General features: G+C 38.3%; 2 long non-coding RNA genes across 2 annotated transcripts; both read right to left on the reverse strand.

Annotated features, from left to right (window-relative positions):
* Positions 1 to 1,978: 1,978 nt before the first annotated feature.
* On the reverse strand, positions 1,979 to 5,351 carry LOC115920021. The gene is made up of 3 exons (XR_004062127.1): positions 5,077 to 5,351; positions 2,607 to 2,704; positions 1,979 to 2,178 (listed from the first exon to the last, which is right to left on the reverse strand). It is a non-coding gene; the product is annotated as an uncharacterized LOC115920021 (long non-coding RNA).
* Positions 5,352 to 7,636: 2,285 nt separating this feature from the next.
* Positions 7,637 to 9,535, reverse strand: LOC115920020. The gene is made up of 3 exons (XR_004062126.1): positions 9,459 to 9,535; positions 8,384 to 8,527; positions 7,637 to 7,831 (listed from the first exon to the last, which is right to left on the reverse strand). It is a non-coding gene; the product is annotated as an uncharacterized LOC115920020 (long non-coding RNA).
* Between the last annotated feature and the right edge of the window lie 6,810 nt (positions 9,536 to 16,345).

Here is a 16,345-nt window from a genome sequence, read left to right on the forward strand (position 1 = left end):
TTCCACTCGTTGTGTTGTTTTGAGTTTTAATGGCATGTATCATTCATTTATGAATATTTACGCCAACTAACTTAAACATCATTACACCTCTACTTATTAATATTCCAGCATTAGATTTTTCTGAAAATCTCTTTATTGACCAAAAAATGATAACCATCCATTTTCAACACATTCTCTGGCTATGATTATACATTTTAAATATGCTGATGTATTAAGTTTCCTTATTTTAGACAAACAAATTATGCGGCACAGTGGATGGATTTTCCCCATCCACTCTCATCGTGACCTTAACAATTCCCTTTCTCTCTCTTTCTCCGTCTTTCGAAAAATATCTTCTGCAAATTTTGTTCTCTAATTGACTCTTTTTTTTTTGTTCTCTTCACAACCTGTTGCAATTCCTTTCTGTCTCACTTTCAGTCGTACTTGTTATTACCACTCATTTGCATGCACTCGCTATCAACTACGATCAACCATTCTATATTCACTTCATTACCCTCCACATTTCACTTGGATTCTCTTCACTTTTCCTTTTCTGCAGCCTTTGCAGGAGCTTTGAACATATTTAATGTAGAGACCAGAGAGACCGGAAAGTATGTTAATCATTTTATTCAAATGTTCCAACTTGAAAAAAGGAAAGTGAAACATTGTTTAATTTCATCTTGACATAAATGATTTCTTTTTTTAAAGACAATTTAATTTAACACTGGAAATTTTGAATTGGCCGGGTTGCCTGCCACCCCCCCCCCCCCCCCAGCCCCAAAGAAAAAACAACAACCCAGGAGTGGTACCAAGGTTTTAGTTAGGAGGCCCATGTCCTGTATATTTTTTTTATTTTAAGAATAATTTCTCTTTTTTATTAATTTTACATTGGTATACTGTTAATTTCACTGGGAAACCATCCCTTTCTCTTAACAATAAACACTGCAATTATACTTATATTATTACTTCTAGCAAATTCAAAACGTTTTCACTTTCTAAATCCTTCTAATATAATCATATGTTAAACATAATGTTGTTTACACTTTTGCAACCAGTTACATGGTCCATGTAGAAACAGCACCAGGAAGAGGATTGCAAGCCCCCCCCCCCCCCCTGTTTTCTTAAGTTAGTAAGTATCAAAACATGATTCTATTAAATTAGTAGTTTGGATACGAAAGGTAATGATGAAATGGCAGTCTGTCTATGTCTTTATATATTTAATGCATTTAGAGGGTTGACTTTCAAACCTTCTTACATACAATACTTGAAGCAGCATTATACTGCAATAATCTACAAATTTTCTAAAATACAGAAGTCCATAGAGGTAAATGAATTTCAACATGTATAATATCATTAAAATATCATTGAATTAATTCAATCTATGATATAGACTGGTAGATCTTTATCACTCAAATTTCAAGGAGTATCTTTCTGCCCAGGCAGTCCTCCCATAAGATGGTAGTTAACATTGTTAAAATGTTAATGTTTATTCATTGATGATTAGTTATCTTTAATTATTTGAAAGTTGATAAGATGATAAATTCATTAGCTTTTTTTAAATGTGGTATTCTACAAACATATGATACAAATAATAAATAAATAGTATGTAAATATTCTCTTGGGATTCTAGTGGGCAAACCTAAACTATTTTTCCTACAAGACTAGTTACTGACCACATGTTAGATTATTTCTGATGATCCCATTAAGACAATAGGCCTGATGGAGCTTGGATCAGACAAGGTATGAAATAAGTAATATGTGTACAATGTACTTGTATTGTGAACTTGTGCTCAAAATTGAATAATACTCGGTTAAGTATGGGACATAAAATGACCAAACAACTTAGACCAGAGAATGTACTGGAAATAATGATATTAAAACATACGTAATGTAGACTTATATTTCATCTATATCAACATTTTATTTTTAATCTAAATCAGAATTGTGATATTCAGTCAAGTATTCTTTTACAAGTAACGGACAATGAAAATATGTTTGTCAGATCTATAACTTTTTGCATGATATGTGTTCTACAATAGTTTATTGGGGGTACCTACATTGTATATTAGCACACTTGCTCGTATGAAGTGTAGTAGGCCCGCATCTCTAGATATGATCCCGTCAATATCTGTTCTTTGCTGTTCCTCTCCTGGTTTGTAATCAGCATGCCTTCATCACCCACTGTAGAGAAGCATCATCCTAAATAAGAGAAAACAATGTAGGTACTTCAATTAAAAAGTGATAATAATAGATACAAATCAACAATAATACATCCTATAAACAGACTTTCATTAATCTTATGTTGTGTTCTTCTTCATCTTCATTGCTCAAGAAGTGAAAGGACCACTTACAAAAAAAAAAGTAATGAGGGGTCCTGTGTATACCCTACATGTATGATCATTATTGTTATTATGTAGTGCTTTTAATGTGCATTAGACATCGTTCTTCTACACACGGAACCTCCTGTAAATAAGGACAAATACCTTTGTAAACAAAGAAGGGAAGAACTAGAATAAAATATCCCCTCCGCTATATACACCTGCAACATACACTTAGTTCCATTTTCTTTTGAGTGAATTAATAGGTGGTCGTTTAATATTTGTGTGCTAAATATCCTGAAAATTTACCTCCATGGGACTTTCAGCTTCATCTTGCAAATATAAGAAATGTTGTAATGTCTACTCATCAGTTAACTCCTTCCAGCTCGATCTTCATCAGTTTCAATCTGTTGGAACAAAAAGAAAACAAAATCAATATGACAATCAAGACGTCCCTTCTCCTTAACAAAATAAAAATAGATCTAGCATAAAAGTTTTTTTACATGTCATGGTTGGCCTTAATTTTAATATGGTGTGGAAATCTACATTCCATTTAATGGACCACAGTACAAATTAAATTAAATGGAAGATTTAACTGGTGCTTCAAAAGTGCTTTATATGGCCTATACATATAAAGTAGTCTTAAGTATAATTGGTTTATTAAGACAAGAAGAAGTGGACTACATGAGTAAACATAATTGAGGACTAGGGGTCTTCTCTTACACAAATAGATTTATCAACATGAACTGCACAATTTGGAGAAGAAAAAAAAACTCTAATATATTAAAAGAGTTAGTCTAATAGGGGTCAGGCGCGTACGCAGGGGGGGGGGGTTAACCCCCCCTCTTGACCTTTTTTTGTATGTGTATGTTTTTCTGGAAACCCCCCCCCCCCCCCTTTTTGAGTGTTGATTTTTTTTCTTCAAATAAAACTTATTTAAAAAATCCTAATGGATGACCTAAAAAAGATGACTCCCCCCCAAAAAAAGTCCTCTTACCCCCCCCCCCCCCCCCGCTTATTCAGCGGCTGGCTGAGTCGTTGCGAAGTTTTTGGCCCGATTTCAAAATGTTAAACCACCCCCCCCCCCCCCTTCTTGAAAAAATCCTGCGTACGCCAGTGATAGCTAGGGTCTAGATCTAGATCTAGTAGGCCTTGGTCTAGACTCTAGTATAATGACAACTTGACAAGCACGCTGGACCCACACGAAATCTAAATATTAAATAAACAAATCCTAGATAATTTTGGTCTAGAGGTCTAGACTAGATCTAAATAAAGTTGACACGCACCGCGGCCGCGTATGCAACTGAGCGAACGGATGGCACCGATATTGATAAGTAAAGCCATCAGAGTCCACATCTAGACTCTTTTAACAAGAATTAATCCACTTGGATTATCAAAAAAATCATGCTTCGTAGATTATTTTAAGGTGTAACGTTAAATCTAGATTTAAATTAAATTACTCGTGATATAGGCCCCCGCAACTGTTTTGAATCGATTATAATTTTATACTAGGCTTCTAACTTCAGCCAACTCACTATATATATATACTCGTGATCTAAGCCCCGCGAAACGGCATCGCGCGCACTTCAACACAGCAGCGGGCCTGTATCACGACTATACTTATATACTCGTTATATAGGCCCCGCGCTACGGCATCGCGCACAATTCAACACAGCAGCGGGCCTGTATCACGATATATTAGCGAGTCTATTCGTGATATAGGCCCCGCGCAACGGCGTTGCATGTTCTACAACACGGACATGGGGCCTGTATCACGACTATATACTCGTGAACAAGGCCCCATCCTATGCATTTTCAAGACGGACAGCACGGTAGTGGGGCTTCTTTCACCGAAGTATAATTTAGGGCGTGTTTTGAGGTTTAATAAATAGATCTAGAGCTAGCTAATGATTAAAAGGGTTACATTTAATGATTAAATTTATCTTTTAGACCCTATTTTAATATTTTCCTTTTTTAATATTTTACCTTCTTAAACATTTATTATTCCTTTTTTGATATTTTTCCTTTTTTAATATTTTTCCTTTTTTTAATATTTTCCTTTTTTTAAATATTGTGGCCCCCTCTCTTTGAATTTATCTTTTATTTATTATTTTTTTTTTTTTTGGGGGGGGGGCCCCCACCCCCCCCCCCTCTCTTTAAATTTATCTTTTAGTTAAATATTTTTCCATTTTTTTTTTTTGGGGGGGGGGGCCGCCCCCACCCCCCCCCCCCCCCGTGGCTACGTGCCTCCCCCCCCCCCCCCCTCCTCATAATTTTTATTTAAAAAATAAGTCCCTTTCAACCCCCTTTTTAACTCACTTTTATCTCCCTTTTATTGCTGTCCGTCATGAAAAGTTGGCTGAAGACTGAAGTTAGAAGTCCAAGATGATTTGTAATCGATTACAAGACGGGTAATTTGCGGGGCCTATTTCACGATATTGCCATTAAATCGGTGATTGGTGAATTAAATTCATGATGACGATCAAATCTCAAATAAAACTTGATTAGAAAGTTTGATCTTGATGCAAATGAGCACCGAAATTCCCGGCCGGGGTGGGCCTAACTGGAGTACTAACTTAGGGTGAAATGACGGCAAACCGCAGTCTAACTACTTCATGACGATGAAAATCAAAGTACAATTTCAAGAGCAATATTTTACTAGTCTTTTCCCAAAAAATCTGTTGAGAACTGTCTCCAAATGTCACGAAGACTAATGCAGCTTTTTCAAAATTGATGACTAAATTCACTTAATCTACTCATATTTCAATCAATTACTCACCCATTCTCAATGAACTAACTCTTCTCAGTTTGTGCGAGTGTAGTAGCGTCGTGCATAAATCTGCATAATTAAAGTGACGCAATGAGGTAAAATATATTATCCGGTTTCTTAAACGATACTATCGATAAAATACATATTCATGAGGCACTTATCCAATCAAAAAGCCGCCTCGGGTGCTTATTTTGTCTTCAAATGATCCAATTAAAAGAGGCGGAGCCTAATCCCATTCGTCTGCATGGTTTCCGCGCGTGCTGCTTTCCGTCTAGTAATTATATTTAAACGCAGGCCCCCCAAGCTCCGCCATTTTGTCCGGATCCATTAGAAGCCAAAATAAGCCCTTGCATAATTCATGAGCCTTATTATGCATTCTGTAGGATGCTCCCCACGAAAAGTGTACTGGAATTATGTTCACTACATGGTAAAAGACAATACGCGTATCAGCGTAATTAGAGAGGTCAAATAATCTACTGTACGGAATTATGGGTAATATTCATCACGCTACGCGCTCGCAACGCAAGTGATTCAGCGAATCAGCGTGGAATTATTCTGATGCGATCACCGTTAGGTGAAATACGCACTCGAACTTGCATTATCGATCACCAGTATAACAGCTGGTGTACCCAGGATGCATCGGGAAGTGGACCTAAAGTTCCTCTCGTTGTTGTGTTGTTGTTGTTTTTTAATATGGGGGAGTGGCCTTAACTGGCATTGAATAAGAAATAATGATTATTCCCTTTTTAGTCTATCAATAACTGGGTCTGTTTTTGTTTTATTAAATCAAACATGCTATAAGCCATATAACAACTCATTCTCTGGCTATGATTATACATTTTAAATATGCTAATGTATAAAGTTTCCTTATTTTAGACAAACAATTTATGTGGCAAAGTGGATGGTTTTTCTCCACCCACTCTCATCATACCTTAATGGTTCCCTTTCTCTCTCTTCTCTCTCTTTCGTAAATCATCTTCTGCAACTATTACGGTTTGTTGTCTTGACTGAACAACCTGTTGCAGTTCCTTTCTGTCTCACTTTCAGTCGTAGTTGTTATTACCACTCATTTACATTTACTCGTTATCAACTACGATCAACCATTCCATATTCACTTCATTACTGTCCACATTTCTCTTGGATTATCTTCACTTTTCCTTTTTGCAGCCTTTGCAGGAGCTTTGAACATTTTTAATGTATAGACCAGAGAAATCGGAAAATATGTTAATCATTTATTCAAATTTTCTAACTTGAAAACGGAAAGTGAAACATTGTTTTTCAACATCTTGACATAATTTTTGTTTAAAGACAACGGAATTTAACACTGGAAATTTTGAATTGGGTTTCCCCTCCACCCCCCCCCCAAAAAAAAAAAAAAAAAAACAGAAGTGGTCCAGTACCAGAGTTAGTTAGGAGGCCCATGTCCTTTATAATCTTATTTTTAAGAATATTTTTCACTTTTTTTTTTATTAATTTGACATTGGTATACCGTTAATTTCACTTGGAAAACTACCCCTTCCCTTACACATCAATACTGCCATTACTTCTAGCAACAGTAATTCTATAATTCAAAAGTTTTCATTTTCTAAATCCATTTAATATAAACATATAATATTGTTTACACTTTTGCAACCTGTTACATGGTCCATGTAAGAGGATAACAAGCCCCCCCCCCCCCCCTGTTTCCTTAAGCTAGGAAGTATCAAAACATGATTCTATTAAAATTAGCAGTTTGGATACAAAAGGCAAAATGATGATTAGCAGTTTCCATATTTAGTGCATTTAGAGGGCAGGCGCGGATCCAGGATTTCTTAGGGGAGGGAGCCCAACTTTTTTTTTTTTGCTCCCGAAAATTTGAAAATCGCGCCGGCCGAAAAGTCGCTCAGTGGGGGGGGTGGGGGGGGGGGGGGGGGGGGGGGGGGGGGGGGGGGGGGGGGGGGGGGGGGGGGGTACAGAGCACAATTTTTTTTTTTTTGCTCCCGAAAATTTGAAAAACGCGCGCGGCCAAAAATTCGCTGAGGGGGGGGGGGGGGGGGGGGGGGGGGGGGGGGGGTAGTGAGCACATTTTTTTCTCTTTTTTTTTGGATCCTCAAAAAAAATTTCAATTTGACCCCCCCCCCCCCCTTTGAGCGCAGGGGGAGGGCCCAACCCCCAAAAAGGTAAAAATCACGTGATTTTACATGATTTTTTTCTCAAGGGGGGGGGGGGGCACGGGCCCCCCTGGGCCCCCCTGGATCCGCCACTGTTAGAGGGTTGTCTTTCAAACCCTCTTACACACAATACTTGAAGCAGCAATAATGTAATAATCTACAAAACTTCAAATACAGAAGTCCATAAATTTCAACATGTATAATTATAACTAAAATATCATTGATTAATTCAATCTATGATATAGACTGGTAGATCTTTATCACTCAAATTTCAAGGAGTATCTTTCTGCCCAGGCAGTCCTCCCATAAGATGGTAGTTAACATTGTTAAAATGCTAATGTTTATTCATTGATGATTAGTTATCTTTAATTATTTGAAAGTTGATAAGATGATAAATTCATTAGCTTTTTTTAAATGTGGTATTCTACAAACATATGATACAAATAATAAATAAATAGTATGTAAATATTCAAGTTTGAACCCATCTCTACTGTCCTCTTTCCTTATATGAGGGTGGCATCTTTAAGACGTAGTCCCATGTAGATGTTTTCTGCATCCATCAATAAAGTTGTAGCCTAGTTTTCAGAAGAAAGGGCTGTAATGATAACCCAAGTCTGTTGAATAGAAAAATGAAATAGGATACAGTGTTATAAGAAAATCAACAATAACTAATAACATACACCCTGATACCTGCTCTGACAAAATGAGGAAGGACCAAAACTACTTGGGGTTCTAGTGGGCAAACCTAAACTATATTTCCTACAAGACTATAGATACTGACCACATCTTAGATTATTTCAGATGATCCCATTAAGACAATAGGCCTGCTGGAGCTTGGATCAGGCAAGGTATGAAATAAGTAATACATGTACAATGTACTTGTACTGTAAACTCATGCTCATAATTGAATAATACTCGGTTAAGTATGGGACATAAATTTACCAAACAAGTTAGACCAGAGAATGTGCTGGAAATAATGCTACTGAAACATACGTAATGTAGACTTATAGTTCATCTATATTGACATTTTATTTTTAATCTAAATCACAATTGTGATATTCAGTCAAGTATTCTTTTACAAGTCAACGGACAATGAAAAATATGTTTGTCAGATCTATAACTTTCTGCACGATATGTGTTCCACAATAGTTTATTGGGGTACCTACATGTATATTTAATAGCACACTTGCTCGTATGAAGTGTAGTAGGCCTGCATCTCTAGATATGATCCCGTCAATATCTGTTCTTTGTTCCTCTCCTGAGTTTGTAAACCAGCATGGCTTCATCATCCACTGTAGCGAAGCATCATCCTACATGAGAGAAAACAATGTAGGTACTTCAATTACAAATTGATATTAATGGCTACATAATTTCATTGATCTTATTTTGTGTTCTTCTTCATCTTCATTGCTCAAGAAGTGAAAGCACTTGCAAAAAAGTAATGAGGGGTCCTGTGTATACCCTACATGTATGATCATGTAGTGCTTTGAATGTGCATTAGATATGGTTCTTCTACACACAGGACCTCCTGTAAATAAGGACAAATTTCCTTTGTAAACAAAGAAAGGAAAGACATCAATATTTGTGTGCTAAGTGCAGAACTGAATAAAATATACCCTCCCCTCAGTGGCGGATCCAGGGGGGGGGGGCACAGGGGGCACGTGCATTTTGGGCGAATTTAGGGCTGATTTTAACATGTTTTTTGGTGTCGGAGGGATTTTAACATGTTTTTTGGGCACCCCCCCCCCCTCCGACCCCAAAAAACATGTTAAAATCAGCCCTAAATTCGCCCAGAATGTACTGAAAAACAGGGGGCGTACCCCCCCCCCCCCCCCCCCCGAACAAAAAAAAAATTATTAAAAAAGAAAGAAAAAAAATATGCCAAGCTTACCTGAAAAGGTGACCTTACCCCTCCCCCCTCCCCCAACGAAGCAAAATGTCAAATTAAAAAAATTTGTAACCAAAAAAAAAAAAAGTGTCCTCTTACCCCCCCCCCCCCCCCCCCGCTTATTCAGCGGCTGGCTGAGTCGTTTTTTGGGGGGGACTTAAAAAATATATATATATATGTTCTCTTTCCCACCGTGTGCCCCGGCCCCCCCCCCCTTCCCGGCAAGAAATTCCTGGACCCACCCCTGCCCCTGTATACGCTTGCAACATAAACTTAGTAACATTTCCTGTTTAGTGAATTACTAGGTGGTCGTTTTATGTTTGTGTGCTAAATATCCTGATTTTTTTTTTTACCTGGATGGGACTTTCTGCGTCATCTTGCAACTATAAAAAATGTTGTAATGTCTACTCATCAGCTAACTCCTTCCAGCCTTCTTCAGTTTCAATCTGTTGGAACAAGAAGAAAAACAAATCAGTATGAAAATCAAGGCGTCCCTTTTTCCTTAACTACAGCTATTTTTGATGTCATGGTTGGCCTTAATGTTAATATGGTGTGGAAATCAACATTCCTATTTAATGGACCACAGTACAAAGTAAAACTAAATGGAAGATGTAACTTGTGTCTCAACAAGTGCTTTAGGCCTAGGCCTATATGGCCTATGAATATAAAATAGTTTCAAGTAGAATTGGTTTATTAAAACAAGAAGAAAAGGTGGACTAGAAGTCTACATAAGTAAACATAATTGTGGACTAGGGTTCTTCTCTTACACACACAAAAAAGAAATATTTATCAACATGAACTGCACAATTTGGAGAAGAAAAAAAATCTCTAAAAATTAATAGGGGTCTAGATTCGTCTCGACTCTAGTCTATAGATCTATATTAGTTATTACAGACCTCTCAGTCTAATTCTAATGACAACTTGACAAGCACACTGGACCCACTATTAAATAAACAAATCCTAGACTCTAGACCTAGTGTTGTTTTTAAAAAAAATATTTTTATTAATAAGTGGTTTTACATCTAAATGAAATAGGATTTGGAGTTGTTTGATTATCAATGGTCACAGATAATTTTGGTCTAGAGTCTAGAGTCTACCCATAGGAAAGTGAAAAGTATGCCGCAGACCTGCCGCAGACTTTTAGTCTGCGGCAAAGAGTATGCCGAAGTATGCGGCAGAAAGAAATTTTGCTGCAGACTTGCCGCATACCAGTATGCCACAGGAAACAGTCTGCGGCAGATCTGCGGCAGGATGAAATTTTGCTGCAGACTTGCCGCATACTAGTATGCCACAGGAACAGTCTGCGGCAGATCTGCGGCAGGATGAAATTTTGCTGCAGACTTGCCGCATACTAGTATGCCACAGGAACAGTCTGCGGCAGATCTGCGGCAGGATGAAATTTTGCTGCAGACTTGCCGCATACTAGTATGCCACAGGAACAGTCTGCGGCAGATCTGCGGCAGGATGAAACTTTGCTCCAGACTTGTCGCATACTAGTATGCCACAGGAACAGTCTGCGGCAGATCTGCGGCAGGATGAAATTTTGCTGCAGACTTGCCGCATACTAGTATGCCACAGGAACAGTTGCGGCAGCAGATCTGCGGCAGGATGAAACTTTGCTCCAGACTTGCCGCATACTAGTATGCCACAGGAACAGTCTGCGGCAGATCTGCGGCAGGGCGAAACTTTGCTCCAGACTTGCCGCATACCAGTACGCCACAGGAACAGTCTGCGGGCAGGTCTGCCACAGGAAATCCCATTAAAGTCTAATAGGGCCAATTGAAACCAATCATCTCATGCATATTCATTATTACTTTACACGTGTGACAGAAAAATACATTTATCATGATTTGTTAAGCAAATTAAGACAATGCACATCATTTTGTGATTTCTATCTTCCTTTTGCCATTATTAACCAATAGATTATTTTGTCTGATCATGTTACAATTACATTCACGTTTAAGCAATAGATATATTGATTACTAACCAAGAAACTATGAATACTAACCAAGAAACAATATACATATTTAGTATATATATGTGTACGAGCCTGTGTCACTTTAAATGTTACTCTTGAATACACTTCAAATGATCAATGTGATGAAGTTAATACAATTGAGAATAGAATATACCTAATTGGTAATATATATATATATATATATTGGTATTACCTAATTGGTAATATCGATATTGCCTCTTCATTCTATGTAAACTCAAGAAGTTTGGTGTCAAACCGGAGGATCTCGTGTTCATAATACTCTGTGTACATACGACCAATACTAGAGTATGCAGTACCTGTTTGGGGAACAAGTTTAACCCTGCGCCAGTCTGCTGAAATTGAACGAGTACAGAAGAGAGCTCTTCGCATGATTTGTTACCCGACTGACTCTCACTATGATGACCTTCTTCACCAATTTGACATTTCATCTCTTGATAGCCGACGTGTTGAGATCCTCACGCGATTTGCGAAATCACTTCTGGGTTCTCAAAGACACCGCCATCTCCTGCCACAACCGCGCCATGTGAATACTTGCCGCAGTTTAAGATACTCCGATCATTTGTCCCTTCCACGTTGCAGAACCCAGCGTTACAAACAATCGGCAGTTCCCTCTCTTGTTCGTTTGCTAAATTCGATCAACTGAAATCTTGTTAGATCTGTTTTATGTATTGTCATTTTGAACTCTCTCCCTCTCTCCGTCTCCTCTCTCTCTCTCTCTCTCTCTTCCTCCCTTTCTCTAGCTCTTTCTCTCTCCTCTCCTTTCCCTCCTCCCCTCTCCCACTGTTTCTCTGTTTCTGTCTTGTATTTCCTCTTCTCAATTTTCTGACAATGTGATAATTACTCATTAATAATGTTCACCAACATGTATAGGTCATTGACATTCACCAATTTTAAACAGTATAATAACAATTCCATAATGGCATTCTTAGTCATGTAGCATTTGACATTTCCGTATTATGTGCATTTTACTTTTACAATGCTTCATTAAGCTGAATCAACTCAATTCTCGTTCAATTGCTTACATTTTGTTTTTGTCATGAATTGAACTCTCTTTTTCTCGTTATCCTTTCCCTCTCCCTCTCTTCCACTTTTCACTCTTTATTTCTTCTTTCTTCTCTCTTCTCCTTTCCCTCTCTCCCTCTCCCACTGTTTCTCTATTTCTGTCTTGTATTTCCTCTTCTCAATTTTCTGACAATGTGATAATTACTCATTAATAATGTTCACCAATATGTATAGGTCGTTGACATTCACCAATTTTAAACAGTATAATAACAATTCCATAATGGCATTCGTATTAATGTATCATTTGACATTTCCGTATTATGTGCATTTTACTTTTACAATGCTTCAAGCTGAATCAACTCAATTCTCGTTCATTTGCTTACATTTTTTTGTCATGAATTGAACTTTTTTCTCTCGTTATCCTTTCCCTCTCCCTCTCTTCCACTTTTCACTCTTCATTTCTTCTCTCTTCTCAATTCACTGACAAACTGATTATCACAATTTTATAACGTACAATCTTTTTTTTTTTTTTCCTTCATACTTTAAGTTATTACTGAATTTTTAATTCAGCTGTTTTTAATGCATTTTGATATGATACAATGTGAGCAATGTAATTCAACTTATTACTGAATTTTTAAATCTACTGTTTTTAATGCATTTTTATATGATACATTGTAAGCCAATTATTGTTAGTCTTTGGACTTTTTATTTGGTATATTTGTAATAAAACGGAGATTATGAAGTATCAATCAGTTTATCACTGGTTCTTCTACATGCATACTTTATTGCCATGTACTGGATATGAAAGAGTATGCGGCAGGTCTGCAGCAGGTCTATATGAGATATGAATATTCATGACGAAGAGTCTGCGGCGGGTCTGCATGCAGCAAGTCTGCTGCGGCAGACCTGCCTCTTCATCATTACTGAAAGAGTATGCGGCAAAGTCTGCGGCAAGTCTGCGGCAAAACTAATTTGCATGTGAAAAAGATGACTGTCTGCGGCAGGTTGCTGCTGCTGCAGATCTGCGGCAAGTCTGCCGCAGGAGTATGCGGCAGGCTCATTTCTTTCCTATGGGTAGGCCTTAATATAGGCCTAGACCCTAAATAAAGTTGACACGCACCGCGTATTAGCCTATAATCTAGGCGGAGTGCCGAGCTTTTTCCCTGCTGCTAGACTATAACCCTAAGCAGAACGTCTGATACGGCGAGACTACGAACCGTGAGTCGCGAAGCGGCTCACCGCCTATAATCACTGGTCTAGCTAATCAATATTCATATATATTCAAAATGGCGGATCTATGAATCATTCAACAGCCCTACCAAATAAGGTACACCTATGTTACGTTCGACCAATCAGATATAAGAAACCGCAACGAAAAAAGATTGCGCTCGTCCATTACTAAATAGGGGTAATAAAAAGGAAGAAGGGGAGATGAAACCAAAAAAAATCTTTAAAATGATCATTTTACTACTGTGAAATATCAAAAAATTAAAAAATTGTAGTTTTATGTGAACAATAAAACATATATCTTTGTATGGTAAAACAATTATCGTATCAAATTTACAAATTAGTGGTTCCCCCTTGCTTTGAATGGACCGCTAAATAGTCTCGAGTCATCATGATCATAGAATCCGTGGTCGCATAGAAAATCACAGCACAAGGGGATTGCTTGGTATATTGCACTCTTTCCAAAACCAGTAGGTAATGCAACAAAAATATCCCTGCCGGCTTCAATAACGCTACGAATAGCGGATTCCTGCAGTTCTCTGAATTTTCATTAGGAATGCCTAGTTTGTTGGGCCGCATATGATAAACTTTCTCGCAGAAGATCGTCGTCGCATGAACTACCCGCCATCTTGGATGAAGAAAATGACGTAATGTCACGTGATTTATAATATGCATATGCATAGACTCTTCTCCATACGTGTTTCTGATTGGTGAGTTCATTTCGTATTCATGAGGTTTTTTCGTACGAAAAAACTGCCACGGATCATGGTCGATAATAAAAAAAAACAACGACTAAAGCTAGACCAGTGATTATAGGCGGTGAGCCGCTTAGCGACTCACGGTTCGTAGTCTCGCCGTATCCAAGCGCGTAGCCAGGATTTCATTTTAGGGGGGGGGCGGTAGTGAGCACGCGAAGCGTGCGAATCACTTAAAGAGCGCGCAAAGCGCGCTCCCTAGGGGGGTGGGTGCAGGAAGGGGGGAGTTTCCCCCCTCCCGCGCGAAGCGCGGAAGCTTTGAAAGAAGACGATTCGTTGTACCTTTCTCGACTCATAATCCTTGTCTGAATTCAGTCCCTCCCCTCCTTGGGCGAAGCTTTGACGTTTCATTAAATTATTAGAGAAAGAAGACGATTCGTTGTACCTCTCTCGACTCTTAATCCTTATCTGTATTCAGTCCCTCCCCTCTCTCACGCGAAGCTTTGACGTTTCATTAAATTATTAGAGAAAGAAGACGATTCGTTGTACCTTTCTCGACTCTTAATCCTTGTCTGAATTCTGTTCCCCCCCCCCCCTCTCGCGCGAAGCTTTGACGTTTCATTAAATTATTAGAGAAAGAAGACGATTCGTTGTACCTTTCCCGACTTATATTTCAGTTTCCCCTTCCCGCGCGAAGCGCGGAAGCTTTGACGATTCATTGTACCGTTCTCGACTCCTTTTCCCTTTTTCTTCCTACGTCCTCTTTCTTTTTTTTTCTCTTTCTCTCTCTTTTTTTTTTTGGCCGGCGTTTTTTTTGGGGGGGGGCGACCGCCCCCACCGCCCCCCCCCCCCCCCTGGCTACGCGCCTGGCCGTATCAGACGTTCTGCTTAGGGTTAGTCTAGCAGCAAAGAAAAAAGCTCGGCGCTCCGCCTAGATTATAGGCTAACCGCGTACCGATGGTGCAACTATACTATGAGCGAACGGATGGCACTGATGATAAGTATGGCGGTGTGACCAAAGTTCGCCGGCGTGACCAAAGTTCGCTTTCTCAAAAAAATCGGTAAGATTTCGAAAATCTGATATCACCAATGGAAAGAGGGTCTTAAAATTACCCAGAAACGAAATTTTCTTTAGAATTGGTTGCGAAATTGTGAAAATATTGACAAAAGATCGGCAAATTTTGCAGTTATTTGCGTCCGTTCCGAAAAAATTATCAACTTACCGATAAGGGTCTGGAAATCTTCATTTGAGATCAGAAATCCTGAAAATTGTAAGTAAAGAGTGGTACGAACTGATTGTACGATATCTTGCCTTGCAAATTATGATATTACCTTATTTTTGATGGATCGCGTTTTTTGATAAATCAACTGTAAACCACCGTGCGTGAAGTTATAGGTCTCATTGTTTTTATGACTTTTTTAGATGCAGCGCGCGCGCACGATCGGACATCGAATTTTTAGATCGCGATATCTCCGAAATCCTTCGACGGTAAATTTTTCTAGTTGAACCAATCTGTAGTAAAAAAAACTTTGCCGTCCATTTGGTAATAATTGAAATAAATAAAGTTGTGTAGAATGTGAGAAATCATAGATCGAATATCACATTTTGTAATATGTTCTAAAATGTCCGCGAACTTTGGTCACCCCTTCATAAAGCAATCAGGGTCCACATCTACTAAAGATTTTAACAAGAATTAATCCACTTGGATTATCAAAAAATCATGCTTCATAGATTATTTTAAGGTGTAACGTTAAATCTAGATTTAAACTCAATCGATGATTGGTGAATTAGATTCATGATTACGATCAAATCTGAAATAAAACTTGATTTGAAAGTTTGATCTTGATGCAAATGAGCACCGAAACCCCGGGTCCCTAACTGGAGTACTAGGGTGAAATGACGGCAAACCGCAGTCAAACTACTTCATGACGATAAAAATCGAAGTGCAATTTCAAGAGCAATATTTTCCTAGTGTTTTCCCAAACAATCTGTTGAGAACTGTCTCAATTATGAAACGAAATTACCGTAGATCACGAAGAATATTGTAGCTTTTTCAAAATTGATGACTAAATTCACTTAAACTATATATTTCAATCAATTACTCACCCATTCTCAATGAACTAAATCTTCTCAGTTTGTGCGAGTGTAGTAGCGATAAATCTGCATAATTAAAGTGACGCAATGAGGTCAAATATTATCCGGTTTCTTAAACGATACTATCGATAAAATACATATTCATGAGGCTCTTATCCAATCAAAAAGCCGCCTCGGGTGCTTATTTTGTCTTCAAATGATCCAAAAGAGGCGGAGCGAGCC

The sequence above is a fragment of the Strongylocentrotus purpuratus genome, unplaced genomic scaffold, assembly GCF_000002235.5.
Source record: "Strongylocentrotus purpuratus isolate Spur 01 unplaced genomic scaffold, Spur_5.0 spur5_scaffold_7, whole genome shotgun sequence".
In the NCBI taxonomy this organism is placed as follows: Eukaryota; Metazoa; Echinodermata; class Echinoidea; order Camarodonta; family Strongylocentrotidae; genus Strongylocentrotus; species Strongylocentrotus purpuratus.